Below are 17406 nucleotides of genomic sequence, written 5' to 3' on the forward strand. Positions count from 1 at the left end.
GTACACGCGCATGGGCATGTGTCGAAACATGGGTCGGGATGGAAGTAAAACGCCGCACGAAAATAAAAGCAAGAAGATGAAGAAAAGACCTGGAGATGGTCGCTGCTTGTGTGTTTTGAAAAGAGATTTTCGAGTTGTATTTATAGGAAAATTAACTTGCAAATCAAGTTAGGTTTAGGTATTTTCTTTTAAAACGAGTTTTGTTTCTTGTAAAACAATTAAACACAAAAAAGGAATTTTTCCATAAATAAAACTCTTAAATAAATTATTTATCAAGTTAAAAACTTGCAAAAAATAATTTCAAGTAGACACGGACTTGGTGCTTGGTACACGCGCATGGGCATGGGTCGAAACATGGGTCGGGATGGAAGTAAAACGCCGCACGAAAAGAAAAGCAAGAAGATGAAGAAAAGACCTAGAGATGGTCGCTGCTTGTGTGTTTTGAAAAGAGATTTTCGAGTTGTATTTATAGGAAAATTAACTTGAAAATCAAGTTAGGTTTAGGTTTTTTCTTATAAAACGATTTTTGTTTCTTGTAAAACAATTAAACACACAGAAAAGGAATTTTTCCATAAATAAAACTCTTAAATAAATTATTTATCAAGTTAAAAACTTGCAAAAAATAATTTCAAGTAGACACGGACTTGGTGCTTGGTACACGTGCATGGACATGGGTCGAAACATGGGTCGGGATGGAAGTAAAACGCCGCACGAAAATAAAAGCAAGAAGATGAAGAAAAGACCTAGAGATGGTCGCTGCTTGTGTGTTTTGAAAAGAGATTTTCGAGTTGTATTTATAGGAAAATTAACTTGCAAATCAAGTTAGGTTTAGGTTTTTTCTTATAAAACGATTTTTGTTTCTTGTAAAACAATTAAACACAGAAAATGAATTTTTCCATAAATAAAACTCTTAAATAAATTATTTATCAAGTTAAAAACTTGCAAAAAATAATTTCAAGTAGACACGGACTTGGTGCTTGGTACACGCGCATGGGCATGGGTCGAAACATGGGTCGGGATGGAAGTAAAACGCCGCACGAAAATAAAAGCAAGAAGATGAAGAAAAGACCTAAAGATGGTCGCTGCTTGTGTGTTTTGAAAAGAGATTTTCGAGTTGTATTTATAGGAAAATTAACTTGCAAATCAAGTTAGGTTTAGGTTTTTTCTTATAAAACGAGTTTTGTTTCTTGTAAAACAATTAAACACAAAAAAGAATTTTTCCATAAATAAAACTCTTAAATAAATTATTTATCAAGTTAAAAACTTGCAAAAAATAATTTCAAGTAGACACGGACTTGGTGCTTGGTACACGCGCATGGGCATGGGTCGAAACATGTATTTTGAAAAGAGATTTTAGAGTTGTATTTATAGGAAAATTAACTAGCAAATCAAGTTAGGTTTAGGTTTTTTCTTATAAAACGAGTTTTGTTTCTTGTAAAACAATTAAACACAAAAAAGGAATTTTTCCATAAATAAAACTCTAAAATAAATTAATTATCAAGTTAAAAACTTGCAAAAAATAATTTCAAGTAGACACGGACTTGGTGCTTGGTACACGTGCATGGGCATGGGTCGAAACATGTATTTTGAAAAGAGATTTTCGAGTTGTATTTATAGGAAAATTAACTTGCAAATCTATTTAGGTTTAGGTTTTTTCTTGTAAAACAATTAAACACAAAAAAGAATTTTTCCATAAATAAAACTCTTAAATAAACTATTTATCAAGTTAAAAACTTGTAAAAAATAATTTCAAGTAGACACGGACTTGGTGCTTGGTACACGCGCATGGGCATGGGTCGAAACATGTGTTTTGAAAAGAGATTTTAGAGTTGTATTTATAGGAAAATTAACTAGCAAATCAAGTTAGGTTTAGGTTTTTTCTTATAAAACGAGTTTTGTTTCTTGTAAAACAATTAAACACAAAAAAGGAATTTTTCCATAAATAAAACTCTTAAATAAATTATTTATCAAGTTAAAAACTTGCAAAAAATAATTTCAAGTAGACACGGACTTGGTGCTTGGTACAAGCGCATGGGCATGGGTCCAAACATTTATTTTGAAAAGAGATTTTCGAGTTGTATTTATAGGAAAATTAACTTGCAAATCAAGTTAGGTTTAGGTTTTTTCTTATAAAACGAGTTTTGTTTCTTGTAAAACAATTAAACACAAAAAAGGAATTTTTCCATAAATAAAACTCTTAAATAAATTATTTATCAAGTTAAAAACTTGCAAAAAATAATTTCAAATACACATGGACTTGGTGCTTGGTACACGCGCATGGGCATGGGTCGAAACATTTATTTTGAAAAGAGATTTTCGAGTTGTATTTATAGGAAAATTAACTTGCAAATCAAGTTAGGTTTAGGTTTTTTCTTGTAAAACAATTAAACACAAAAAAGGAATTTTTCCATAAATAAAACTCTTAAATAAACTATTTATCAAGTTAAAAACTTGCAAAAAATAATTTCAAGTAGACACGGACTTGGTGCTTGGTACACGCGCATGGGCATGGGTCGAAACATGTGTTTTGAAAAGAGATTTTAGAGTTGTATTTATAGGAAAATTAACTTGCAAATCAAGTTAGGTTTAGGTTTTTTCTTATAAAACGAGTTTTGTTTCTTGTAAAACAATTAAACACAAAAAAGGAATTTTTCCATAAATAAAACTCTTAAATAAATTATTTATCAAGTTAAAAACTTGCAATACATAATTTCAAGTAGACACGGACTTGGTGCTTGGTACACGCGCATGGGCATGGGTCGAAACATGGGTCGGGATGGAAGTAAAACGCCGCACGAAAATAAAGGCAAGAAGATGAAGAAAAGACCTAGAGATGGTCGATGCTTGTGTGTTTTGATTAGAGATTTTCGAGTTGTATTTATAGGAAAATTAACTTACAAATCAAGTTAGGTTTAGGTTTTTTCTTATAAAACGAGTTTTGTTTCTTGTAAAACAATTAAACACAAAAAAGGAATTTTTCCATAAATAAAACTCTTAAATAATTTATTTATCAAGTTAAAAACTTGCAAAAAATAATTTCAAGTAGACACGGACTTGGTGCTTGGTACACGCGCATGGGCATGGGTCGAAACATGGGTCGGGATGGAAGTAAAACGCCGCATGAAAATAAAAGCAAGAAGATGAAGAAAAGACCTAGAGATGGTCGCTGCTTGTGTGTTTTGAAAAGAGATTTTCGAGTTTTATTTATAGGAAAATTAACTTGCAAATCAAGTTAGGTTTAGGTTTTTTTATATAAAACGAGTTTTGTTTCTTGTAAAACAATTAAAAACAAAAAAGGAATTCTTCCATAAATAAAACTCTTAAATAAATTATTTATCAAGTTAAAAACTTGCAAAAATTAATTTCAAGTAGACACGGACTTGGTGCTTGGTACACGCGCATGGGCATGGGTCGAAACATGGGTCGGGATGGAAGTAAAACGCCGCACGAAAATAAAAGCAAGAAGATGAAGAAAAGACCTAGAGATGGTCGCTGCTTGTGTGTTTTGAAAAGAGATTTTCGAGTTGTATTTATAGGAAAATTAACTTGCAAATCAAGTTAGGTTTAGGTTTTTTCTTATAAAACGAGTTTTGTTTCTTGTAAAACAATTAAACACAAAAAAGGAATTTTTCCATAAATCAAACTCTTAAATAAATTATTTATCAAGTAAAAAACTTGCAAAAAATAATTTCAAGTAGACACGGACTTGATGCTTGGTACACGCGCATGGGCATGGGTCGAAACATGGGTCGGGATGGAAGTAAAACGCCGCACGAAAATAAAAGCAAGAAGATGAAGAAAAGACCTAGAGATGGTCGCTGCTTGTGTGTTTTGAAAAGAGATTTTCGAGTTGTATTTATAGGAAAATTAACTTGCAAATCAAGTTAGGTTTAGGTTTTTTCTTATAAAACGAGTTTTGTTTCTTGTAAAACAATTAAACACAGAAAAGGAATTTTTCCATAAATAAATTATTTATCAAGTTAAAAACTTGCAAAAAATAATTTCAAGTAGACACGGACTTGGTGCTTGGTACACGCGCATGGGCATGGGTCGAAACATGGGTCGGGATGGAAGTAAAACGCCGCACGAAAATAAAAGCAAGAAGATGAAGAAAAGACCTAGAGATGGTCGCTGCTTGTGTGTTTTGAAAAGAGATTTTCGAGTTGTATTTATAGGAAAATTAACTTGCAAATCAAGTTAGGTTTAGGTATTTTCTTATAAAACGAGTTTTGTTTCTTGTAAAACAATTAAACACAAAAAAGGAATTTTTCCATAAATAAAACTCTTAAATAAATTATTTATCAAGTTAAAAACTTGCAAAAAATAATTTCAAGTAGACACGGACTTGGTGCTTGGTACACGCGCATGGGCATGGGTCGAAACATGGGTCAGGATGGAAGTAAAACGCCGCACGAAAATAAAAGCAAGAAGATGAAGAAAAGACCTAGAGATGGTCGCTGCTTGTGTGTTTTGAAAAGAGATTTTCGAGTTGTATTTATAGGAAAATTAACTTGCAAATCAAGTTAGGTTTAGGTTTTTTCTTATAAAACGAGTTTTGTTTCTTGTAAAACAATTAAACACAAAAAGGAATTTTTCCATAAATCAAACTCTTAAATAAATTATTTATCAAGTTAAAAACTTGCAAAAAATAATTTCAAGTAGACACGGACTTGATGCTTGGTACACGCGCATGGGCATGGGTCGAAACATGGGTCGGGATGGAAGTAAAACGCCGCACGAAAATAAAAGCAAGAAGATGAAGAAAAGACCTAGAGATGGTCGCTGCTTGTGTGTTTTGAAAAGAGATTTTCGAGTTGTATTTATAGGAAAATTAACTTGCAAATCAAGTTAGGTTTAGGTTTTTTCTTATAAAACGAGTTTTGTTTCTTGTAAAACAGTTAAACACAAAAAAAGAATTTTCCATAAATAAAACTCTTAAATAAATTATTTATCAAGTTAAAAACTTGCAAAAAATAATTTCAAGTAGACACGGAATTGGTGCTTGGTACACGCGCATGGGCATGGGTCGAAACATGTATTACAAGTTACCCACTCTTAAACTCAGCAACAGGGATGGAAGTAAAACACCGCACGAAAATAAAAGCAAGAAGATGAAGAAAAGACCTAGAGATGGTCGCTGCTTGTGTGTTTTGAAAAGAGATTTTCGAGTTGTATTTATAGGAAAATTAACTTGCAAATCAAGTTAGGTTTAGGTTTTTTCTTATAAAACGAGTTTTGTTTCTTGTAAAACAGTTAAACACAAAAAAAGAATTTTTCCATAAATAAAACTCTTAAATAAATTATTTATCAAGTTAAAAACTTGCAAAAAATAATTTCAAGTAGACATGGAATTGGTGCTTGGTACACGCGCATGGGCATGGGTTGAAACATGTATTACAAGTTACCCACTCTTAAACTCAGAAACGGGGATGGAAGTAAAACGCCGCACGAAAACAAAAGCAAGAAGATGAAGAAAAGACCTAGAGATGGTCGCTGCTTGTGTGTTTTGAAAAGAGATTTTCGAGTTGTATTTATAGGAAAATTAACTTGCAAATCAAGTTAGGTTTAGGTTTTTTCTTATAAAACGAGTTTTGTTTCTTGTAAAACAATTAAACACAAAAAAGGAATTTTTCCATAAATAAAACTCTTAAATAAATTATTTATCAAGTTAAAAACTTGCAAAAAATAATTTCAAGTAGACACGGACTTGGTGCTTGGTACACGCGCATGGGCATGGGTCGAAACATGTATTTTTAAAAAGAGATTTTCGAGTTGTATTTATAGGAAAATTAACTTGCAAATCAAGTTAGATTTAGGTTTTTTCTTATAAAACGAGTTTTGTTTCTTGTAAAACAATTAAACACAAAAAAAGAATTTTTGCATAAATAAATTATTTATCAAGTTAGAAACTTGCAAAAAATAATTTCAAGTAGACACGGACTTGGTGCTTGGTACACGCGCATGTGCATGTGTCGAAACATGTATTTTTGAAAAGAGATTTTCGAGTTGTATTTATAAGAAAATTAACTTGCAAATTAAGTTAGGTTTAGGTTTTTTCTTATAAAACGAGTTTTGTTTCTTGTAAAACAATTAAACACAAAAAAGGAATTTTTCCATAAATAAAACTCTTAAATAAATTATTTATCAAGTTAAAAACTTGCAAAAAATAATTTCAAGTAGACACGGACTTGGTGCTTGGTACACGCGCATGGGCATGGGTCGGGATGGAAGTAAAACGCCGCACGAAAATAAATTCAAGAAGATGAAGAAAAGACCTAGAGATGGTCGCCGCTTGTGTGTTTTGAAAAGAGATTTTCGAGTTGTATTTATAGGAAAATTAACTTGCAAATCAAGTTAGGTTTAGGTTTTTTCTTATAAAACGAGTTTTGTTTCTTGTAAAACAATTAAACACAAAAAAGGAATTTTTCATAAATAAAACTCTTAAATAAATTATTTATCAAGTTAAAAACTTGCAAAAATTAATTTCAAGTAGACACGGACTTGGTGCTTGGTACACGCGCATGGGCATGTGTCGAAACATGGGTCGGGATGGAAGTAAAACGCCGCACGAAAATAAAAGCAAGAAGATGAAGAAAAGACCTGGAGATGGTCGCTGCTTGTGTGTTTTGAAAAGAGATTTTCGAGTTGTATTTATAGGAAAATTAACTTGCAAATAGAGTTAGGTTTAGGTATTTTCTTTTAAAACGAGTTTTGTTTCTTGTAAAACAATTAAACACAAAAAAGGAATTTTTCCATAAATAAAACTCTTAAATAAATTATTTATCAAGTTAAAAACTTGCAAAAAATAATTTCAAGTAGACACGGACTTGGTGCTTGGTACACGCGCATGGGCATGGGTCGAAACATGGGTCGGGATGGAAGTAAAACGCCGCACGAAAATAAAAGCAAGAAGATGAAGAAAAGACCTAGAGATGGTCGCTGCTTGTGTGTTTTGAAAAGAGATTTTCGAGTTGTATTTATAGAAAAATTAACTTGCAAATCAAGTTAGGTTTAGTTTTTTTTCTTATAAAACGAGTTTTGTTTCTTGTAAAACAATTAAACACAGAAAAGGAATTTTCCATAAATAAAACTCTTAAATAAATTATTTATCAAGTTAAAAACTTGCAAAAAATAATTTCAAGTAGACACGGACTTGGTGCTTGGTACACGCGCATGGGCATGGGTCGAAACATGGGTCGGGATGGAAGTAAAACGCCGCACGAAAATAAAAGCAAGAAGATGAAGAAAAGACCTAGAGATGGTCGCTGCTTGTGTGTATTGAAAAGAGATTTTCGAGTTGTATTTATAGGAAAATTAACTTGCAAATCAAGTTAGGTTTAGGTTTTTTCTTATAAAACGAGTTTTGTTTCTTGTAAAACAATTAAACACAAAAAAGGAATTTTTCCATAAATAAAACTCTTAAATAAATTATTTATCAAGTTAAAAACTTGCAAAAAATAATTTCAAGTAGACACGGACTTGGTGCTTGGTACACGCGCATGGGCAGGGTCGAAACATGTATTTTGAAAAGAGATTTTCGAGTTGTATTTATAGGAAAATTAACTTGCAAATCCAGTTAGGTTTAGGTTTTTTCTTGTAAAACAATTAAACACAAAAAAAGAATTTTTCCATAAATAAAACTCTTAAATAAACTATTTATCAAGTTAAAAACTTGCAAAAAATAATTTCAAATACACATGGACTTGGTGCTTGGTACAAGCGCATGGGCATGGGTCAAAACATGTATTTTGAAAAGAGATTTTCGAGTTGTATTTATAGGAAAATTATCTTGCAAATCAAGTTAGGTTTAGGTTTTTTCTTATAAAACGAGTTTTGTTTCTTGTAAAACAATTAAACACAAAAAAGGAATTTTTCCATAAATAAAACTCTTAAATAAATTATTTATCAAGTTAAAAACTTGCAAAAAATAATTTCAAGTAGACATGGACTTGGTGCTTGGTACACGCGCATGGGCATGGGTCGAAACATGGGTCGGGATGGAAGTAAAACGCCGCACGAAAATAAAAGCAAGAAGATGAAGAAAAGACCTAGAGATGGTCGCTACTTGTGTGTTTTGAAAAGAGATTTTCGAGTTGTATTTATAGGAAAATTAACTTGCAAATCAAGTTAGGTTTAGGTTATTTCTTATAAAACGAGTTTTGTTTCTTGTAAAACAATTAAACAAAAAAGAGGAATTTTTCCATAAATAAAACTCTTAAATAAATTATTTATCAAGTTAAAAACTTGCAAAAAATAATTTCAAGTAGACACGGACGTGGTGCTTGGTACACGCGCATGGGCATGAGTCGAAACATGGGTCGGGATGGAAGTAAAACGCCGCACGAAAATAAAAGCAAGAAGATGAAGAAAAGACCTAGAGATGGTCGCTGCTTGTGTGTTTTGAAAAGAGATTTTCGAGTTGTATTTATAGGAAAATTAACTTGCAAATCAAGTTAGGTTTAGGTTTTTTCTTATAAAACGAGTTTTGTTTCTTGTAAAACAATTAAACACAAAAAGGAATTTTTCCATAAATCAAACTCTTAAATAAATTATTTATCAAGTTAAAAACTTGCAAAAAATAATTTCAAGTAGACACGGACTTGATGCTTGGTACACGCGCATGGGCATGGGTCGAAACATGGGTCGGGATGGAAGTAAAACGCCGCACGAAAATAAAAGCAAGAAGATGAAGAAAAGACCTAGAGATGGTCGCTGCTTGTGTGTTTTGAAAAGAGATTTTCGAGTTGTATTTATAGGAAAATTAACTTGCAAATCAAGTTAGGTTTAGGTTTTTTCTTATAAAACAAGTTTTGTTTCTTGTAAAACAATTAAACACAAAAAAGGAATTTTTCCATAAATAAAACTCTTAAATAAATTATTTATCAAGTTAAAAACTTGCAAAAAATAATTTCAAGTAGACACGGACTTGGTGCTTGGTACACGCGCATGGGCATGGGTCGAAACATGGGTCGGGATGGAAGTAAAACGCCGCATGAAAATAAAAGCAAGAAGATGAAGAAAAGACCTAGAGATGGTCGCTGCTTGTGTGTTTTGAAAATAGATTTTCGAGTTTTATTTATAGGAAAATTAACTTGCAAATCAAGTTAGGTTTAGGTTTTTTTATATAAAACGAGTTTTGTTTCTTGTAAAACAATTAAAAACAAAAAAGGAATTCTTCCATAAATAAAACTCTTAAATAAATTATTTATCAAGTTAAAAACTTGCAAAAATTAATTTCAAGTAGACACGGACTTGGTGCTTGGTACACGCGCATGGGCATGGGTCGAAACATGGGTCGGGATGGAAGTAAAACGCCGCACGAAAATAAAAGCAAGAAGATGAAGAAAAGACCTAGAGATGGTCGCTGCTTGTGTGTTTTGAAAAGAGATTTTCGAGTTGTATTTATAGGAAAATTAACTTGCAAATCAAGTTAGGTTTAGGTTTTTTCTTATAAAACGAGTTTTGTTTCTTGTATAACAATTAAACACAAAAAAGGAATTTTTCCATAAATAAAACTCTTAAATAAATTATTTATCAAGTTAAAAACTTGCAAAAAATAATTTCAAGTAGACACGGACTTGGTGCTTGGTACACGCGCATGGGCATGGGTCGAAACATGTATTTTTTGCGGGCAGAATCACATGTTCAACAAGCTGTCCTTAACACATTAGTTCGCGGGTATACTCTAAAGCAATGCTAAACCCCGACGTGCGAAGATGTGTCCAGGATAAGACTGCCCGATATAACTTGTATTAGCACAATACAAGTTACCCACTCTTAAACTCAGCAACGGGGATGGAAGTAAAACGCCGCACGAAAATAAAATCAAGAAGATGAAGAAAAGTAAACCTAGAGATGGTCGCTGCTTGTGTGTTTTGAAAAGAGATTTTCGAGTTGTATTTATAGGAAAATTAACTTGCAAATCAAGTTAGGTTTAGGTTTTTTCTTATAAAACGAGTTTTGTTTCTTGTAAAACAGTTAAACACAAAAAAGGAATTTTTTCCATAAATAAAACTCTTAAATAAATTATTTGTCAAGTTAAAAACTTGCAAAAAATAATTTCAAGTAGACACGGACTTGGTACACGCGCATGGGCATGGGTCGAAACATGTATTTTTCGCGGGCAGAATCACAGGTTCAACAAGCTGTCCTTAACACATTAGTCCGCGGGTATACTCTAAAGTAATGCTAAACCCCAACGTGCGAAGATGTGTCCGGGATAAAACTGCCCGATATAACTTGTATTAGCACAATACAAGTTACCCACTCTTAAACTCAGCAACCTGGATGGAAATAAAACGCCGCACGAAAATAAAAGCAAGAAGATGAAGAAAAGTAGACCTAGAGATGGTCGCTACTTGTGTGTTTTGAAAAGAGATTTTCGAGTTGTATTTATAGGAAAATTAACTTGCAAATCAAGTTAGGTTTAGGTTTTTTCTTATAAAACGAGTTTTGTTTCTTGTAAAACAATTAAACACAAAAAAGGAATTTTTTCCATAAATAAAAATCTTAAATAAATTATTTATCAAGTTAAAAACTTGCAAAAAATAATTTCAAGTAGACACGGACTTGGTGCTTGGTACACGCGCATGGGCATGGGTCGAAACATGTATTTTTCGCGGGGAGAATCACAGGTTCAACAAGTTGTCCTTAACACATTAGTTCGCGGGTATACTCTAAAGTAATGCTAAACCCCAACGTGCGAAGATGTGTCAAGGATAAGACTTCCCGATATAACTTGTATTAGCACAATACAAGTTACCCACTCTTAAACTCAGCAACGGGGATGGAAGTAAACCGCCGCACGAAAATAAAAGCAAAAAGATGAAGAAAAGTAGACCTAGAGATGGTCGCTGCTTGTGTGTTTTGAAAAGAGATTATAGGAAAATTTACTTGCAAATCAAGTTAGGTTTAGGTTTTTTCTTATAAAACGAGTTTTGTTTCTTGTAAAACAATTAAACACAAAAAAGGAATTTTTTCCATAAATAAAAGTCTTAAATAAATTATTTGTCAAGTTAAAAACTTGCATAAAATAATTTCAAGTAGACACGGACTTGGTGCTTGGTACACGCGCATGGGCAAGGGTCGAAACATGTATTTTTTGCGGGCAGAATCTAAGGTTCAACAAGTAGTCCTTAACACATTAGTTCGCGGGTATACTCTAAAGTAATGCTAAACCCCAACGTGCGAAGATGTGTCCAGGATAAGACTGCCCGATATAACTTGTATTAACACAATACAAGTTACCCACTCTTAAACTCAGCAACGGGGATGGAAGTAAAACGCCGCACGAAAATAAAAGCAAGAAGATGAAGAAAAGTAGACCTAGAGATGGTCGCTGCTTGTGTGTTTTGAAAAGAGATTTTCGAGTTGTATTTATAGGAAAATTAACTTGCAAATCAAGTTAGGTTTAGGTTTTTTCTTATAAAACGAGTTTTGTTTCTTGTAAAACAATTAAACACAAAAAATGAATTTTTTCCATAAATAAAACTCTTAAATAAATTATTTATCAAGTTAAAAACTTGCAAAAAATAATTTCAAGTAGACACGGACTTGGTGTTTGGTACACGCGCATGGGCATGGGTCGAAACATGTCCAGGATAAGACTGCCCGATATAACTTGTATTAGCACAATACAAGTTACCCACTCTTAAACTCAGCAACGGGGATGGACGTAAAACGCCGCACGAAAATAAAAGCAAGAAGATGAAGAAAAGTAGGCCTAGAGATGGTCGCTGCTTGTGTGTTTTGAAAAGAGATTTTCGAGTTCTATTTGTAGGAAAATTAACTTGCAAATCAAGTTAGGTTTAGGTTTTTTCTTATAAAACGAGTTTTGTTTCTTGTAAAACAATTAAACACAAAAAAAGGAATCTTTTCCATAAATAAAACTCTTAAATAAATTATTTATCAAGTTAAAAACTTGCAAAAAATATTTTCAAGTAGACACGGACTTGGTGCTTGGTACACGCGCATGGGCATGGGTAGAAACATGTGTCCAGGATAAGACTGCCCGTTATAACTTGTATTAGCACCATACAAATTACCCACTCTTAAACTCAGCAACGGGGATGGAAGTAAAACTCCGCACGAAAATAAAAGAAAGAAGATGAAGAAAAGTAGGCCTAGAGATGGTCGCTGCTTGTGTGTTTTGAAAAGAGATTTTCGAGTTGTATTTATAGGAAAATTAACTTGCAAATAAAGTTAGGTTTAGGTTTTTTCTTATAAAACGAGTTTTGTTTCTTGTAAAACAATTAAACACCAAAAATGAATTTTTTCCATAAATAAAACTCTTAAATAAATTATTTATCAAGTTAAAAACTTGCGAAAATAATTTCAAGTAGACACGGACTTGGTGCTTGGTACACGCGCATGGGCATGGGTCGAAACATGTGTCCAGGATAAGACTGCCCGATATAACTTGTAATAGCACAATACAAGTTACCCACTCTTAAACTCAGATACGGGGATGGAAGTAAAACGCCGCACGAAAATAAAAGCAAGAAGATGAAGAAAATTAGGCCTAGAGATGGTCGCTGCTTGTGTGTTTTGAAAAGAGATTTTCGAGTTGTATTTATAGGAAAATTAACTTGCAAATCAAGTTAGGTTTAGGTTTTTTCTTATAAAACGAGTTTTGTTTCTTGTAAAACAATTAAACACAAAAAATGAATTTTTTCCATAAATAAAACTCTTAAATAAATTATTTATCAAGTTAAAAACTTGCAAAAAATAATTTCAAGTAGCCACGGACTTGGTGCTTTGGACACCCGCATGGGCATGGGTCGAAACATGTATTTTTCGAGTTGTGTGTTTTTAAAAGAGATTTTCGAGTTGTATTTATAGGAAAATTAACTTGCAAATCAAGTTAAGTTTAAGTTTTTTCTTATAAAACGAGTTTTGTTTCTTGTAAAACAATTAAACACAAAAAACGAATTTTTTTCATAAATAAATTATTTATCTAGTTAAAAACTTGAAAAAAATAATTTCAAGTAGACACGGACTTGGTGCTTGGTACACGCGCATGGGCATGGGTCGAAACATGTATTTTTCGAGTTGTGTGTTTTGAAAAGAGATTTTCGAGTTGTATTTATAGGAAAATTAACTTGCAAATCAAGTTAGGTTTAGGTTTTTTCTTATAAAACGAGTTTTGTTTCTTGTAAAACAATTAAACACAAAAAAGGAATTTTTTCCATAAATAAAACTCTTAAATAAATTATTTATCAAGTTAAAAACTTGCAAAAAATAATTTCAAGTAGACACGGACTTGGTGCTTGGTACACGCGTATGGGCATGGGTCGAAACATGTATTTTTCGAGTTGTGTGTTTTGAAAAGAGATTTTCGAGTTGTATTTATAGGAAAATTAACTTGCAAATCAAGTTAGCTTTAGGTTTTTTCTTATAAAACGAGTTTTGTTTCTTGTAAAACAATTAAACACAAAAAAGGAATTTTCTCCATAAATAAAACTCTTAAATAAATTATTTATCAAATTAAAAACTTGCAAAAAATAATTTCAAGTAGACACGGACTTGGTGCTTGGTACACGCGCATGGGCATGGGCCAAAACATGTATTTTTCGAGTTGTGTGTTTTGAAAAGAGATTTTCGAGTTGTATTTATAAGAAAATTAACTTGCAAATCAAGTTAGGGTTAGGTTTTTTCTTATAAAACGAGTTTTGTTTCTTGTAAAACAATTAAACACAAAAAAAGGATTTTTTCCATAAATAAAACTCTTAAATAAATTATTTATCAAGTTAAAAACTTGCAAAAAATAATTTCAAGTAGACACGGACTTGGTGCTTGGTACACGCGCATGGGCATGGGTCAAAACATGTATTTTTCGAGTTGTGTGTTTTGAAAAGAGATTTTCGAGTTGTATTTATAGGAAAATTAACTTGCAAATCAAGTTAGGTTTAGGTTTTTTCTTATAAAACGAGTTTTGTTTCTTGTAAAACAATAAAACACAAAAAAGGAATTTTTTCCATAAATAAAACTCTTAAATAAATTATTTATCAAGTTAAAAACTTGCAAAAAATAATTTCAAGTAGACACGGACTTGGTGCTTGGTACACGCGTATGGGCATGGGTCGAAACATGTATTTTTCGAGTTGTATTTATAGGAAAATTAACTTGCAAATCAAGTTAGGTTTAGGTTTTTTCTTATAAAACGAGTTTTGTTTCTTGTAAAACAATTAAACACAAAAAAGGAATTTTCTCCATAAATAAAACTCTTAAATAAATTATTTATCAAATTAAAAACTTGCAAAAAATAATTTCAAGTAGACACGGACTTGGTGCTTGGTACACGCGCATGGGCATGGGCCAAAACATGTATTTTTTGAGTTGTGTGTTTTGAAAAGAGATTTTCGAGTTGTATTTATAAGAAAATTAACTTGCAAATCAAGTTAGGGTTAGGTTTTTTCTTATAAAACGAGTTTTGTTTCTTGTAAAACAATTAAACACAAAAAAAGGATTTTTTCCATAAATAAAACTCTTAAATAAATTATTTATCAAGTTAAAAACTTGCAAAAAATAATTTCAAGTAGACACGGACTTGGTGCTTGGTACACGCGCATGGGCATGGGTCAAAACATGTATTTTTCGAGTTGTGTGTTTTGAAAAGAGATTTTCGAGTTGTATTTATAGGAAAATTAACTTGCAAATCAAGTTAGGTTTAGGTTTTTTCTTATAAAACGAGTTTTGTTTCTTGTAAAACAATAAAACACAAAAAAGGAATTTTTTCCATAAATAAAACTCTTAAATAAAATATTTATCAAGTTAAAAACTTGCAAAAAATAATTTCAAGTAGACACGGACTTGGTGCTTGGTACACGCGTATGGGCATGGGTCGAAACATGTATTTTTCGAGTTGTGTGTTTTGAAAGAGATTTTCGAGTTGTATTTATAGGAAAATTAACTTGCAAATCAAGTTAGGTTTATGTTTTTTCTTATAAAACGAGTTTTGTTTCTTGTAAAACAATTAAACACAAAAAATGAATTTTTTCCATAAATAAAACTCTTAAATAAATTATTTATCAAGTTAAAAACTTGCAAAAAATAATTTCAAGTAGACATGGACTTGGTGCTTGGTATACGCGCATGGGCATGGGTCGAAACATGTATAGATATAGCTGGCACAGGCCTATGCCAGAGAGGAATATATTCTAAAAAGTTTCTTAGCCATTCGGCCTCCTCTCCTGCTTTATCTAACGCAATAAACTCCGACTCCATAGTTGAGCGAGCTATACATGTCTGTTTGAAACTCTTCCAAGATACAGACGCACCTGCTAGGAAAATTAACTTGCAAATCAAGTTAGGTTTAGGTTTTTTCTTATAAAACGAGTTTTGTTTCTTGTAAAACAATTAAACACAAAAAAGGAATTTTTTCCATAAATAAAACTCTTAAATAAATTATTTATCAAGTTAAAACCTTGCAAAAAATAATTTCAAGTAGACACGGACTTGGTGCTTGGTACACGCGCATGGGCATGGGTCGAAACATGAATCAAACAACTCTACCACGAACAAATTGATGAGGGCAGAATCACAGGTTCAACAAGCTGTCCTTAACACATTAGTTCGCGAGTATACTCTAAAGTAATGCTAAAACCCAACGTGCGAAGATGTGTCCAGGATAAGATTGCCCGATATAACTTGTATTAGCACAATACAAGTTACCCACTCTTAAACTCAGCAACGGGGATGGAAGTAAAACGCCGCACGAAAATAAAAGCAAGAAGATGAAGAAAAGTAGACCTAGAGATGGTCGCTGCTTGTGTGTTTTGAAAAGAGATTTTCGAGATGTATTTACAGGAAAATTAACTTGCAAATCAAGTTAGGTTTAGGTTTTTCTTATAAAACGAGTTTTGTTTCTTGTAAAACAATTAAACACAAAAAAGGAACTTTTTCCATAAATAAAACTCTTAAATAAATTATTTATCAAGTTAAAAACTTGCAAAAAATAATTTCAAGTAGACACGGACTTGGTGCTTGGTACACGCGCATGGGCATGGGTCGAAACATGTATCAAACAACTCTACCACGAACAAATTGATGAGGGCAGAATCGCAGGTTCAACGAGCTGTCCTTAACACATTAGTTCGCAAGTATACTCTAAAGTAATGCTAAACCCCAACGTGCGAAGATGTGTCCAGGATAAGACTGCCCGATATAACTTGTATTAACACAATACAAGTTACCCACTCTTAAACTCAGCAACGGGGATGGAAGTAAAACGCCGCACGAAAATTAAAGCAAGAAGATGAAGAAAAGTATACCTAGAGATGGTCGTTGCTTGTGTGTTTTGAAAAGAGATTTTCGAGTTGTATTTACAGGAAATTAACTTGCAAATTAAGTTAGGTTTAGGTTTTTCTTATAAAACGAGTTTTGTTTCTTGTAAAACAATTAAACACAAAAAAGAAAAAAATTTCCATAAATAAAATTCTTAAATAAATTATTTATCAAGTTAAAAACTTGCAAAAAATAATTTCAAGTAGACACGGACTTGGTGCTTGGTACACGCGCATGGGCATGGGTCGAAACATGTATCAAACAACTCTACCACGAACAAATTGATGAGGGCAGAATCACAGGTTCAACAAGCTGTCCTTAACACATTAGTTCGCGAGTATATACTCTAAAGTAATGCTAAACCCCAACGTGCGAAGATGTGTCCAGGATAAGACTGCCCGATATAACTTGTATTAGCACAATACAAGTTACCCACTCTTAAACTCAGCAACGGGGATGGAAGTAAAACGCCGCACTAAAATAAAAGCAAGAAGATGAAGAAAAGTATACCTAGAGATGGTCGCTACTTGTTTGTTTTGAAAAGAGATTTTCGAGCTGTATTTATAGGAAAATTAACTTGCAAATCAAGTTAGGTTTAGGTTTTTTCTTATAAAACGAGTTTTGTTTCTTGTAAAACAATTAAACACAAAAAAGGAATTTTCTCCATAAATAAAACTCTTAAATAAATTATTTATCAAATTAAAAACTTGCAAAAAATAATTTCAAGTAGACACGGACTTGGTGCTTGGTACACGCGCATGGGCATGGGCCAAAACATGTATTTTTTGAGTTGTGTGTTTTGAAAAGAGATTTTCGAGTTGTATTTATAAGAAAATTAACTTGCAAATCAAGTTAGGGTTAGGTTTTTTCTTATAAAACGAGTTTTGTTTCTTGTAAAACAATTAAACACAAAAAAAGGATTTTTTCCATAAATAAAACTCTTAAATAAATTATTTATCAAGTTAAAAACTTGCAAAAAATAATTTCAAGTAGACACGGACTTGGTGCTTGGTACACGCGTATGGGCATGGGTCGAAACATGTATTTTTCGAGTTGTATTTATAGGAAAATTAACTTGCAAATCAAGTTAGGTTTAGGTTTTTTCTTATAAAACGAGTTTTG

Source organism: Papaver somniferum, chromosome 7 (assembly GCF_003573695.1).
Source record: "Papaver somniferum cultivar HN1 chromosome 7, ASM357369v1, whole genome shotgun sequence".
Taxonomy (NCBI): domain Eukaryota; kingdom Viridiplantae; phylum Streptophyta; class Magnoliopsida; order Ranunculales; family Papaveraceae; genus Papaver; species Papaver somniferum.